General features: G+C 48.6%; 1 protein-coding gene across 2 annotated transcripts in view; it reads right to left on the bottom strand.

Moving 5' to 3' along the window:
• The window catches only part of SQOR (sulfide quinone oxidoreductase), a 48,104-nt gene extending 44,367 nt beyond the window's left edge, over positions 1-3,737 (bottom strand). For both annotated transcript variants that reach the window (XM_055316578.1, XM_055316579.1), the window contains exon 1: positions 3,649-3,737. The gene's annotated coding sequence lies outside the window, so the exon portion shown is untranslated. The remainder of the gene's footprint in view (positions 1-3,648) is intronic.
• Positions 3,738-12,841: the final 9,104 nt, after the last annotated feature.

The following is a 12,841-nucleotide window of genomic DNA, read 5'->3' as shown; positions in this document are numbered from 1 at the left end:
AGCTTCTAAATGAGGGGGAAAGGAAAACAGATGTTCATAAGCAGGTACTCAAATGGGAATACTTACTCTACTAGTTAGATTCATCAGAGCTGTGAATTATTGCACAGAATGTAAAAGAATAACTAGGCTTGCCCCTGGTGTCTCTTCCCCCTCTAAGAACATCAGTCATATTGGATTAGCCCCCACCCTATGATCTCATTTAATCTTAATTACCTTTTTAAGGGCCCTATCTCCAAATACAGTCACATTCCAAGGCACTGGGGGTTAGGGCTTCAACATACGAATTTTGAGGGTACACGAGTCTGTCCATAACACCAGTATTTGCCCTTCCCAAAGTTAGAAACATAATTAGCCTCAATGTGTTCTAAATTTCATATTTCTTTCAAAGTTCTCTTCCTGTCTTACTGCCCACACGTTAGCACTCTTACAAAGTAAACCTCAGGGACGTCTAGCTGGACCTACTTTTCTTCTTCCTGTTACCATCCACATTTGTTAAACTATATAGATTTTTAAGGCTGGGAATTAAGAAGCAACTGGTTAGGGGTCGTGTGGGTGGCTCAGCCCATTAAGCATCTGACTTTGGTTCAAGTCATGATCTTGGGGTCCTGGAATGGAGACCCCCCCCACCTCAGGCTCCCCACTGAGTAGGAAATCTGCTTGTCCCTATCCCTCTGCCCCTCCCCTGCTCATGCACACTTACTCACACTCTCTCTTAAGTAAATAAATAAAATCTTTGAAAGAAAGAAAGAAAGAAAGAAAGAAAGAAAGAAAGAAAGAAAGAAAGAAAGAAAGAAAGAAAGAAAGAAAGAAAGAAAGAAAGAAAGAAAGACAGCAACTAGTTGGCTTCAGGCCTAGTCTGGGCAGCTTCTAGCAACTTCTCCCCACTGCTGCTATTTACCAAGTCTTCAGGGTCACAGAGGACTTATGTAGTGGGTGGTTGGGGCAGGGAAAGGTAAGGGGGAAAAAATATGCATCTATGCCCAGAAATGTATCATTATGGGTCTGTCTCCATTTCCTATTAGACATTTCCTGTGTTACCACATATCGGATTAACAAGCCTAGACATAGGCAAGATGGAAAAGAAACTGGTCTGTAGAGGAATCCTGGTTTCCTATCAACATTCAGTTTCATTTTCTCCGGCAGAACACCAGCTGCACAGACCCAGTCACGCAACCTATCAGCTCTGACTGACATCTCCAGCGCACCAGGTCCAGATGTGTTTATATGTTCAGTCAGTAAAAAAAAAAAAAAAAAAAAGCAGCCCAAAATTTAAATAGTCATATCTCAAACCACCAGCTGTCTCCTTAATGAATTTTGGGTTTTTTTTTTTTTAGATGTAATCAAAAGCAACCCTCTCCAACCCGCTTATTCATTCAATACGGGTTGAACCCGCAATTCATTCATTATTGAGTACCTTCCATATACTAGGACTGGGGATCCCAATGGTGTTGGCCATAAGCTTGTAGTCCAGTGAGGGAGACAGATAATAAATGGTATTTATTTCACATCTCTGTGCCGGGTGTGATGCTCGGTACTCAAATAGATGGGAAGACACAATCATCTCCACCGCAATGAAAAAGCTAAGGTGCAGAGAAGTTCAAAAGCCAAGGTCATGCTGCTAGTCAACGGAAGTGTCAAGACCACAGCCATGTCACCAGACCTCTGGGAGTGCCCTTTCTACTATGCAGGAATCTTTATTTTTTTACTAATCTCTAACTGAAATTTAACATTTTCTTCAATTGTACACGTAGGCAAAAACCACCGCTGTATTAGCAATACCTATGATTGTCACCAATAGAAATTACATGTATTGGGGTGTCTGGGTGACTAAGTGGGTTAAGTACCTGCCTTTGGTCATGATCAGGTCATGATCCCCTGGGCAACAAGCCCTGGAATTGGTTGGGCTCCTTGCTCAGCGGGAGTCTGCTTCTCCCTCTGCCCCTCCACCCTACTTGTGAGCGTTTGTGCTCTTTCTCTCATGTTCTCTCTCAAATAAATAAATAAATAAATACATACATACATACATACATACATACATACTTAAAAATCACAGGTGTTTTCTTATATCACAGGTGTTGACTATATCTTGAAATATTGTTTATGCTCATTACTACTTCAAAATCATAGTAGCTATTAGATCTGCTGCTAGATCTTCAATGTGTTAGGTTTTCTTTAAAGCACTTATATTACTACATTATAAATTCTTTTAATGTTTTTATAACTGGGGCAGCCCGGGTGGCCCAGCGGTTTAGCGCCGCCTTCAGTCCAGGGCGTGATCCTGGAGACCCGGGATCGAGTCCCACGTTGGGCTCCCCGCATGGAGCCTGCTTCTCCCTCTGCCTGTGTGTGTGTGTGTGTGTGTGTGTGTGTGTGTGTGTGTGTGTGTGTGTGTGTGTGATGAATAAGTAAATAAAATCTCAAAAAAATATATTTTGATAACTGCTTTAGAAATAGCCTCCTTGGGATCCCTGGGTGGCGCAGCGGTTTAGCGCCTGCCTTTGGCCCAGGGCGCGATCCTGGAGACCTGGGATCGAGTCCCACGTCAGGCTCCCGGTGCATGGAGCCTGCTTCTCCCTCTGCCTGTGTCTCTGCCTCTCTTTCTCTCTGTGTGACTATAATAAAGAAATAAAAATTAAAAAAAAGAAAGAAATAGCCTCCTTTATAATACTCCGCCTTTTATTTTATGCTTTAAAAGTACTGTTCTGAGGGATCCCTGGGTGGCGCAGCGGTTTGGCGCCTGCCTTTGGCCCGGGGCGCGATCCTGGAGACCCGGGATCGAATCCCACATCGGGCTCCCGGTGCATGGAGCCTGCATCTCCCTCTGCCTGTGTCTCTGCCTCTCTCTCTCTCTCTCTCTCTCTCTCTCTCTCTCTCTCTCTGGGACTATCATAAAAATAAAAGTACTGTTCTGAGAAGGCTTCCTTAGTCTCCCCCGACCAGCCTGCCGAAGGGGTGCGGGGCGCAAAAATGGGCCAGAACCGTCGTATATTAGAGCCATGAGAAGCCCAGGCGAATGCGGAGGCTCTTCTCACTGCCTCTGAGCAAGAAGCTAGGTGGGGATTGTCATAAAAATAAGGGAGAGAGATGAAGAGCAATGTTAGGAGCCCCGGCTCCACCAGAGAACTCTCTCTCCTTCGCACCAGTCCCGGCCGAGCGCGCGCCCTCAGCGCTCTCCTGTCCGCTCCCCGCGGGGCCGAAGCCTCGGGCGAGGCGCGGGCGGCGCACGGCGGGTCCCGGGGCGGGCTGCGGGGCTGCGCGGAGCCTCCGCCCGCCGAGGCTGAGCGCGGGCTCAGTCCCGGACGGCGCGAAGGGGCTTGCCCAGCAAGGGGAAGGCGTCCCAAATTCCCACGCACCGAGGCCACGGATACTTCGCCGGTCAACTTGCCCCCGGCAGCTCGGCCCCTCCGCGCCCGCCAAACCCGACGCCACGCGGGGAAGGAGGCCCCCCACCCGAGTCCCAGACACGGCGGCAGGGCTGCGGGTGTCGCCGCGGGGAAGGAGCGAGGCGCGGGTGTGAAGCGCCAGGGCCGCGCACCGTCCCACCTGCGTGGGCAGGTCGGGCCAACAGGTCGCCTGCGGCCGCTCTGTGCCCGCCCGGGCCCCCTCCCCTGGCCGCGGGCCCCAGGTCGGCCGCCGGAGGCCTCTTACCCGGGGGCGAGCGGAGCTTCCGGCCACAGAGTCGGCGCAGCAAAGGCTGCCGCTCCCTGCCCGGGCTCCGGGCTCCGCGCCTCCGCCGGGGCCCCGCCCGCCCGCCCGCCCGCCTGCCCGGCCCCCGGGCGGACGCTAGAGGCGGGGAGAGCGGGCTCCTCCCGAGAAAGGTCGGGAGAGGTCCTGCCGCTGCCCCGCCCGGCGGGCGCCCGAGCCCCACACCCGCGCCGACTGCGGGCTGCCTGCCCCCGGGCTCCGAGCGCGCACCGGGGAGAGCCGGGGCCGCGGGGGCAGGCAGAGCCGGGGCCGCGGGGGCAGGCAGGGCCGGGGCCGCGGGGGCAGGCAGAGCCGGGGCCGCGGGGGCAGGGCCGGGGCCGCGGGGGCAGGGCCGGGGCCGCGGGGGCAGGCAGAGCCGGGGCCGCGGGGGCAGGCAGAGCCGGGGCCGCGGGGGCAGGCGGGCCCAGCCCCAGCGCGCCTCTGCAGAGCGGCCGGCGTCCCCGCGCAGGGCCGGGAGGCCACCTGTCACCGCCGCCTCCCCTTCCGCACCCCCGTCCCCACGGGCGCCGCCCGCACCGCGGAACTGGGAGGGGCAAGGTGGAGGCCGGGCCGTTCGGGGTGGGTCCTCCCGGGTCCCAGCGCGTCCCAGGGGAGCCCCGACGACTCGCTTTGGTGAACGCAGGAGCCGCTCTCCTACCCCCGGGAGCAGGCCGGGCCCGCTGGCTTCAGCCCCTGGCCTCCACCCGGTCCCCCGTCCTACTTTCATTACTGGGCACTTTTTCGGTTGGCTGCTCTTCCGAAGGGCTTGCAAAGTGTGGATGAGCGGTTCTCCACCAACACGGATCAAGCAGCACCTTTTCACAATAAATACGCAGTGTTCCAAAAAGTCTTACTAGAATTTTAAGCCGTTTAAGACATTGAAAACTCTAAGTCACTGATGAAAGAAACTGAAGAAGACACAAGTGGGAAGATCCATGCCCACGGGTTGAAAGAATTAATGTTGTTAAAAAGCCCATACCACCCAAAGCAATGTGTAGTAAGTTCAATGCAATCTCTATAAAAATTTCAATGACTTTTTTTTTTTTTCACGGAAATAAAACAATCCTAAAACTTGTATGGAGCCACAAGATCCAGAATATCCAAAGCAATCTTGAGAAAAAAGAACAAAGCTGGAGGCATCATGCCTCACCTAAGGCTCCTCCTTCTTCTTCCAAGAAGAGCAGGGACGGTAACATCAGACCGGCCGGGAAGGAGGCTAAGAGCTGACTCACTCCTGCAATCATTCTTTCATAGAATGGATACTCCTCAGTCCCTGCCCGCTTCTGTCAAGCGAGCCCTGTGCCTGCTCCCTGGTCATATTCTGTTGACAAAACCAGACTTGGCTCCTACCCATGTTGGCCTTACAAAGTAGTAAAAGCGTGCTTGCAGAGATGGGGCTCTAGGAAAAGCATCATTAAAGGGTGGGAAGAGAAAGGAAGAGAAGAACACAGCCCAATTCAAGAATATTTGAGAGAAGGAAAAGCAGACTGGCAGGGCTCTGGGAAGATGGTGCAGGCTCCTGAGCAGGAAGAACCAGCACAGGAATGGGAGGGAATAGGGAATGGAACAGAGGAAGAGACGCTGGGGAAGACAAGAAAGGGAAGGTGGAAGGGAAGGACACGTAGAGAGGCTCTTCCTGCAAACATGCAGATTTATTTTTTATTTTTTTTAAATACAAATTTATTATCCTAAAATTCTGTAGGTCAGAAACCTGACATGGGTTTCATACTAAAATCATGTGTTGGCAGGACTAGAATTATTTTCTGGAGTCTCTAGGGGAAAATTTATTTCCTTTTTCCAGGTTTTCAAGGCTGCCTGTATTCCTTGGCTCATGGTCTCCTTTCATTTTCAAACCCAGTAATGTCTGGTTGAGATGTTCACACATCATACAGTTCTGAGTCTAGAACTTCTGCCTCCTCATTCCACATTTAAAGGCCCCTGTGATAATCCAGGATGGTCTCCCAGGCTTTTTTATTTTCTTTTCCTTTTTCAATTCCCCCCCCCCCCCCCCCCGAGGAGGGCACTTGATGTGATGAGCACTGGGTGTTATACTATATGTTGGCAAACATGCAGCTTTAAATAGTACTCTCTGCTTGGCTCCCCAGCAAGCCCCACCCTGGTCCCTTCCCCTTCTTCCCTGGGTGAATGGGTATCTAGAGAAAAGCCTCAGTCCCTGGCCCCAGCACACCCACCCAAGTTGAGAGAGCTGCCCCGGGCCCAAGTGACGTCAGCTCCTGAGGAGCTGCAGTTGAGACCTATAGGGGAGCTGGGGATGGGTTCCTCCCCCATCTACACTGCAGGGACTGAGCAGAACACAGTGCTCATCCGGCCAGACCACCAGGCAGTCTCAGCATCACAGCAGGGTGAGCATAAAGGACATAATGATTAAGTGTTATGCAGAGTTTTTAAAAGGCAGCCCAAACATCTCCCAAATGTGCTATTTTCCTCAGAGCCAGCCTGCATATCTAATAATAACTAAAATTGCTATCAGGCCCTAGGGTAGCTAGAGTTTCCTCATCTGTTACATAGAAGATGAAGTTGTTTTTCTGACCCGAAGCATGAAGGTATATGGAGGGACTTCACAAACTACAGAAGGTTCTAACTCAATTCACATTCTTGACTGAATTCAGGAAAGGAGCTCCAGACACCTTGCATAGAAAAGGGGGATCACAGAACCACCAAAATGATGAAGTAATGATGGCAGGAGAGGTGGACGGGAATTAAGATGGCTCTGTAGAATCAAAAAACGAAAGCACAATGCCATCTGGCAGCACCAAGAATGCTCTCACTACCTTTGCAAAGGACACAAATATAAAGGAAATGAGAATTCAAGTCCTCAGTGGGAGTGTCCACTGACCAAATCTATGTCAAAGGTCAGCTCCATAGATATCAAAGCAGAGAGAGAGCACATTGGGTCCTACTGACTTCCACCAGTATTCTTATGGTGTTTCCCCCAAATGCGGAAAGGGGTTGAGTACTGGGCAGGGGGAAAAAAAAGCTGTCTACTGTAGTTTCCATAAATATAAGATCTTAGTATAGACTGTCTTCTACATACATAAGCAAGGTGGTATGATAGTGAAAACCCTCAATCCTAGAGCAAGAACAGGTTCTGCCAAATTTTTCATTGTTAGAATACTGTAGAGTGAGGGTGTGGCTCAGGCCGGCTCAGACTCTACAGCCACAGGAATCTGCTAGGATGTCAGAAAAATACTGGATCTGGAATCAAATCTTTCTCAGAAACATAGTTCAAACTCAGTTTGGGGCATTTCTTTTTTACCTAAACTTCCCCATGTAAAAAATAGAGATAAAATCTGTCCTCCTATCTCAAGGATATATTAGAAAAAGAAACACTGTGTCTCTTGGGCCATGAAAACTTTAGAGTATATGGAACTATGAGGACCCATATACTTTGGGTCTGTAAACCATCGGTCTCAAAGAAAATGGTATTAATATGCCTCAGTTAACTGTATCAGTAAAATGGGTAGTTTTTAAAGTGCCTACCTCATATCTCTATGAAAATTTAAATGAGTTAGTACATATAAAGTGACTGGTACCATAATTGGCATAGAATAAGTACTTAGTAAATCGTAATTACTAAAGTAACTATAGGATTATAGCTGTTCTTGTCCTTGTTATCCAGTGTTTAGGCAAGTGTTATATCAGGTACTAAAGACAAAGAAGTTCAACATGTCTGCCTGAAGACAAATGGAATGGTATGACTACTGGCCTGGTACATGAATATTAAACCCGGTTTCTCAAAGATGGGGGTGATTTGAGATCAACCATTTGCTCCAAAGGCAGATGTACTGCACACAAAATGCCCCTTAGACCCAAAATTGAACCTGAGAATGGGAGTGATAATCCCAAGAGATGAAGCAAAAAAAATGGGAGGGATGGTCCCAGTCCATCCTCCAGGGCAGATACCTGCTGTGGGTGTTCCTTCTGCCTCAAGAGCAAGAGCTGGTGAATGGAAGGAGTTTCTTTGGAGTTGATGGTTGGCTCCTTGCCAAAGATACCTTTCTTCCCAAACCTGCCCCAGTGCCAGCAGTGAGTCCCATCATTCCTGGTCTCTGTTCTTCTGATACTTTATATCACAGTTACTTACCACTCCCTCTAATGACAAATTGTGTCTCTCCAAGAAAAATACAAACCCATTGAAAACAGGGACTGTGTCTTCATCTTCTTGTCCCCAGGGATTAGCACTCTGTCTTTTATCCAATACAAGTGTGTTGGGTTGGGATCCCTGGGTGGCGCAGCAGTTTGGCGCCAGCCTTTGGCCCAGGGCGCAATCCTGGAGACCCAGGATCGAATCCCACGTCGGGTTCCCGGTGCATGGAGCCTGCTTCTCCCTCTGCCTATGTCTCTGCCTCTGTGTGTGTGTGTGTGTGTGACTATCATAAATAAATAAAAAATTAAAAAAAAAAAAAAAACAAGTGTGTTGGGTTCAGGAGAATAGTTTCTAGGTAAGAGTATAAGCTCCAAAGGGGGGCTCAGTCTGCCTCAAAGGCCAGTAAACTTAATTCACATTTGGTAAGCACCGGGAGGGATAGTAATTCAATTAAAAAACTCAAAATTTGGGGAGAATATGGTGATCTAAGGCCTTCCTGACCTCTGAAGCAGGTAGCAATTCTCATACATTTACCACTTTTCTACATGTTTTGAACAACACAGGAAAAGTCCATCCAGAAGGGAGCTCTAGGGGGCTATGAAACTGCAACAAGCATTTCCCTGGTGGGCCTAGGGACTCCCATGGTTCCAGATGGAGCATGAAGAATGGAGGGAGCTTGTTCCTGGTTTGTAGTAATTCTATTAAAGTTGGGCAATTGACACAATTGCCTGAAAAAATTGCTGGGTGCCTGAAGAGAGCAGTGAGTAAAAGCGAGCAGCCTTTTTCCAACAGCCAGTGGCACTGGCCTTGGGGCCACCAACATCCAAGATCCAAAGGGGCCCCTGCCCAGGGTCTTTCCCCAGGAAATGCCACTTTTAGGCTTCCTTGTTTTCTCTCAGGTGTGCTCTCTTTTTCCTTCTCATGTGCATTCTCTCTCCTGTTACTGACTTCTCATTTTTCCATCTGGTGTCTCCTTCTCCCCCAGGAGTTTTAACCTCTACTACAGCCTCATGCCCAATAGCCTTGTCAAGCAGGAAAGAAATCATGATGAAAATGGAATAAAAGGTTTAGCCTCTGTTTAACCTGTGTTGTCCATTGGAAATCAGGTCATTTGGTGGATAAGCAGTACCATCCAGCTGGGACCCAGGACACAGGGGGAGCCTAAATTGTGTTTATTGTTGGAAAGAAAACCCTCAAAGTCATGTTGCAGGGTTTGTTACATACATACGTGATAGGATAGCAGGATGAAGGAGCTGTGTTAGTATAGGCATTGTGAGAAGCAGTTACCAATACAGAATTAAACATGCGAGGATTTTATTGGGAAATGCTTAGATAATAAGAAGGAAACTGGAGAAGGCTGGGTTAATCATCAGAGTACGATGCAAGTGACCCTAAAAGAAGAAGAGAGGGAAGAAACGTTGAATGGAAGCTTTCTAGACAGCTGTGTAGTCTAAAGAAGGTTCAGCAAAGCTATCTGGCCAAAGTCAGCTATTAGAGAAGACCCGTATCTCCCAGACAGAGTTGGCTTAATGAGAATGCAACCTATAGTCACACACAGCCCACACCTGGTTTAACGCTCTGCTGCTGCCATCTTGAAATTCTTAATAAAATTTGAACAAGAGGCCCTGGGCTTGCCTTACTATCCCTGCTGAGCTCAGTCACTGGCTAGGAGCAGCCCATGGTAAGCATGCTTTAGCGAAAATGTGGCGGTGGAATTCAGAGTGAAGTAGCTGTTTTCTACATTACAGTTGGAGAGCTGCAGGGCATGGTCTCCTGGCCACCACAATCCACCTCCTGTGCCACATAGATCTACTTCTCCACAAAGGTGCAGAAAGCAGCTCCTCCGTGGGCCTCCCTCATGAGGAGCACCTGAGAAAAGGGAGTGTATTAGATGAACTAACAGTCCCCCAGGATCATCATAGTTGATCCCAAGGCCACAGTGCATACTCGCCTTCTCCCTTCTCCAACATCTGTTCTAAACCCCTTTCAGCTTCTGCTATCACCTTGTTAGGTCTTGGGACTTACCTGGTGGTGTGACCCAAACCTTTTATCCTGGGGCATCTGAACACTTGACAATCATACCCTCTCTTCTCAGGCTGGGTTGCTGCATGTAGAACACACGTCCTACAGTTATAGTGGGACAAGGGACAGTTATAGTGGGACAAGGGAGTAGCATAGAGGTGCCCACATGAATCAACTGAGTCCTACACATACTCCTCCTGGCATCCTCTGTGTAAAAGTAGACCTCCTCCTCTTGATGTTCAGGTTCAATTACTTCTACTACTGTGGCAACTCCTCTCTTGCCTGTTTGTCCCTGACACAAAGCTCCAAGTGCCCTATCAGCAGCCAGAATTTCTTATTCCACAGCACCTTCATTGTGCCTCTGGCAAAGGCATTTTCTTTGGGGCCCAGGCCCCTCATCCTTGCAAAGCCCAGAGTTGCAAGGAAAGGAAGCACACATTCCCTGACGGCTATTAAGAATGATGGTAAGTCTGGGGGATTCCTGGGTGGCTCAGCGGTTTAGCGCCTGCCTTCAGCCCAGGGCATGATTCTGGAGTCCCGGGATGGAGTCCCGCATCGGGCTCCCTGCATGGCACCTACTTCTCCCTCTCTCTGTGTCTCTCATGAATAAATAAATAAAATCTTAAAAAAAAAAAAAAGAATGATGATAAGTTAAGCCATTCCTGCTTCCACTCCTTGGTTTTCAGACCCTTGTATCCTTCTTACTGACTGAGAACACAGCACCATGTAGAGGTCTCTGATTTAATAAACATACCATGTCCCTCAGGACAGCCCTCCACCCTTTCAGAGTGCTTTCTCAGAGCTGGAGCTTCAGTTTGTCTTTAGAAGGCCAATCCAGCCGTCTGTAAGACCAGTTACCTCTAGGTGGTGCAGTACATGACACAACCAGAGGATCTCACGGTTATGACCCACTCTCATACTTCCTCTACTTGAAGTAGATCCCCTGGTTGGATACTCTGCTAAATGGGATTCCATACCTGTGGATAAGACACTCCTTAAGCCTCCAAAGAGAAATGTAAGCTGAGGCTCTGTGGGCAAGGAAAACAGACAATATTCAGTTTACAGTTTCCTTCAGGGGTTATGTTCACTCTCCCACCTCCTGTCATAATACAGTCTGAGAAATCTGGGCCTCTTAGATATCTAAGACAATATTACGCAGATCCATTTCACTGATGACCTCCAGCTGACTGGACAAGACGAGCAAGAGGAGCTATAGGCTTCAATAAGATGTATGCACTTTCACAGAGAAAACTCTATGAAGAGCCAGGAATAGGCGATTTCAGTGACATTTTTAGAGTTCCGTGGTCAGGAATATTCTGGGATATCCCCTTCCAAAATAAAAGACAAACTGATGCATTGTACCATCCTGTCACAAAGAAGGGAGTACAGTGCCTTGTGTTATAGAACTGGTGATTCTAGAGGCAACACATTCTACCCCAGGGATACTTCTCTGGCCCATATATTACGTAACACAGAATGCTGCCAGCCTTGAGTACAGCTGAAACAGGAGTGTCACAAAAGGTTCAGCCAGTACAGTCAGCCCTTCTGGCTGTGCCCCCTGGTGTTAGATGTGTCAGTGGTGGGAAGGCACTGTAAGGCCACTGGATGGGGCTGTTGGCTCTAGTAGACCTACTGTAAACTGGACTTTATGCAGTTTCTGTTTTTACCTGGTCCTCATAGGTTTCTACTCCAACTGGAGGGCCATGATGCTCCTTTGGGTCTCTGTGTATCAGTGTCAACTCAGAACCTTTTGTGCAACAATCCTAGCATACAGTTACCAAAGTAAATGACCATTGGTTCCTCTGAGGAAGGACTAGGGGAATTATCATGGTCTGTACATGCCAGAGTGTTACAGGGTCCTTCCTCCAGCTACCTCTTTAGTCAATGGGTTCCAAATCTCAAAACTGACTCAAGTCTGGGAACTGAGTAAGAGATCATGACTTGCCCTCAGCTTCTTGCTCTTCCAATTCCTTTTTTTTTTTTTAATAGATAAGGGATCAATAAACAGCGATCCATAGACCAAATCAAACCAACCACCTGTTTTTGTAAAGGAAGTTTTATTGAAATATAGCCACACTTGGGTCACTGGGTGGCTCAGTTGGTTAAGCATCTACGTTTGGCTCAGGTCATCATCTCAGGGTCCTCGAACTGAGCCCACCAGGCTCCCTGCTCTGAGGGGGATCTGCTTCTCCCTCTCCCTCTCCCTCTGCTTGCTGTTCCCCCTACTTGTGCTGTCAAATAAATAAATAAAATTTAAAAAAAGGAAGAAAGAAATACAGCTACATTCGTTTATATATCGTCTATTGCTCCTTTTGTACAACTGATGTGACCTACGAAACCTAAAATATTTGCTACCCAGCCCTTTACCAAAAGTTTGCTGACTCCTGTTATAAATGCTAAGCAGCACCCTTGTACCACTATCTGCCTATTTTGCCCCCAGAGGCAAAACTAACACCATGCTCCATTAGCCTTGCCTTTTGGTGGGTAGGGTAATTCTGGCCTTGGAGCTTTGACAGTTAAGAGCCACTCCTGGCCTCTTAACAATCTTCACATATGCTAACATGCACTTCTCAGAACTTCCACCGGTCCTGGCCTACAAACTTCTTAGTGATGCTGGTGCCCCTCTCACCAGTACATTCTGATGACTTGGTGGTGTGTCCTGTGCTCTCTCATGGGACAAATTATCTGGTGGGTGTTTTGGCCTTACACAACATAGCCCTTCCAGCATGCCCACTTTGGGTGACTTCTTTATTCCTTCTTATACTGCCTGCCAGAATGAAGAAAAGAAAGTATGGTAGAGAAGCATCCTAAACTGTTGAGCAGAGCTTCAGTGATGCCAATGGGGAGTCCTTTAGCCAAATCTGACCATCAGGGGAAGGCCCATCTCTCCTAGGAGCAGACCACTAGCTAGGAGCAGTCTGTAGGAAGCCTGCTTCAGTGCAAATGCAGATAGGCCTCAGGGCACGGCAACTGGGATTCTAAGTCAGTTACGGTCCCCATAGGTAGAGGTGTGTGAGGCACAGTTTC

Source organism: Nyctereutes procyonoides, unplaced genomic scaffold (assembly GCF_905146905.1).
Source record: "Nyctereutes procyonoides isolate TBG_1078 unplaced genomic scaffold, NYPRO_anot_genome, whole genome shotgun sequence".
NCBI classification, from domain to species: Eukaryota; Metazoa; Chordata; class Mammalia; order Carnivora; family Canidae; genus Nyctereutes; species Nyctereutes procyonoides.
This window is presented reverse-complemented; position numbering and strand designations above follow the sequence as displayed.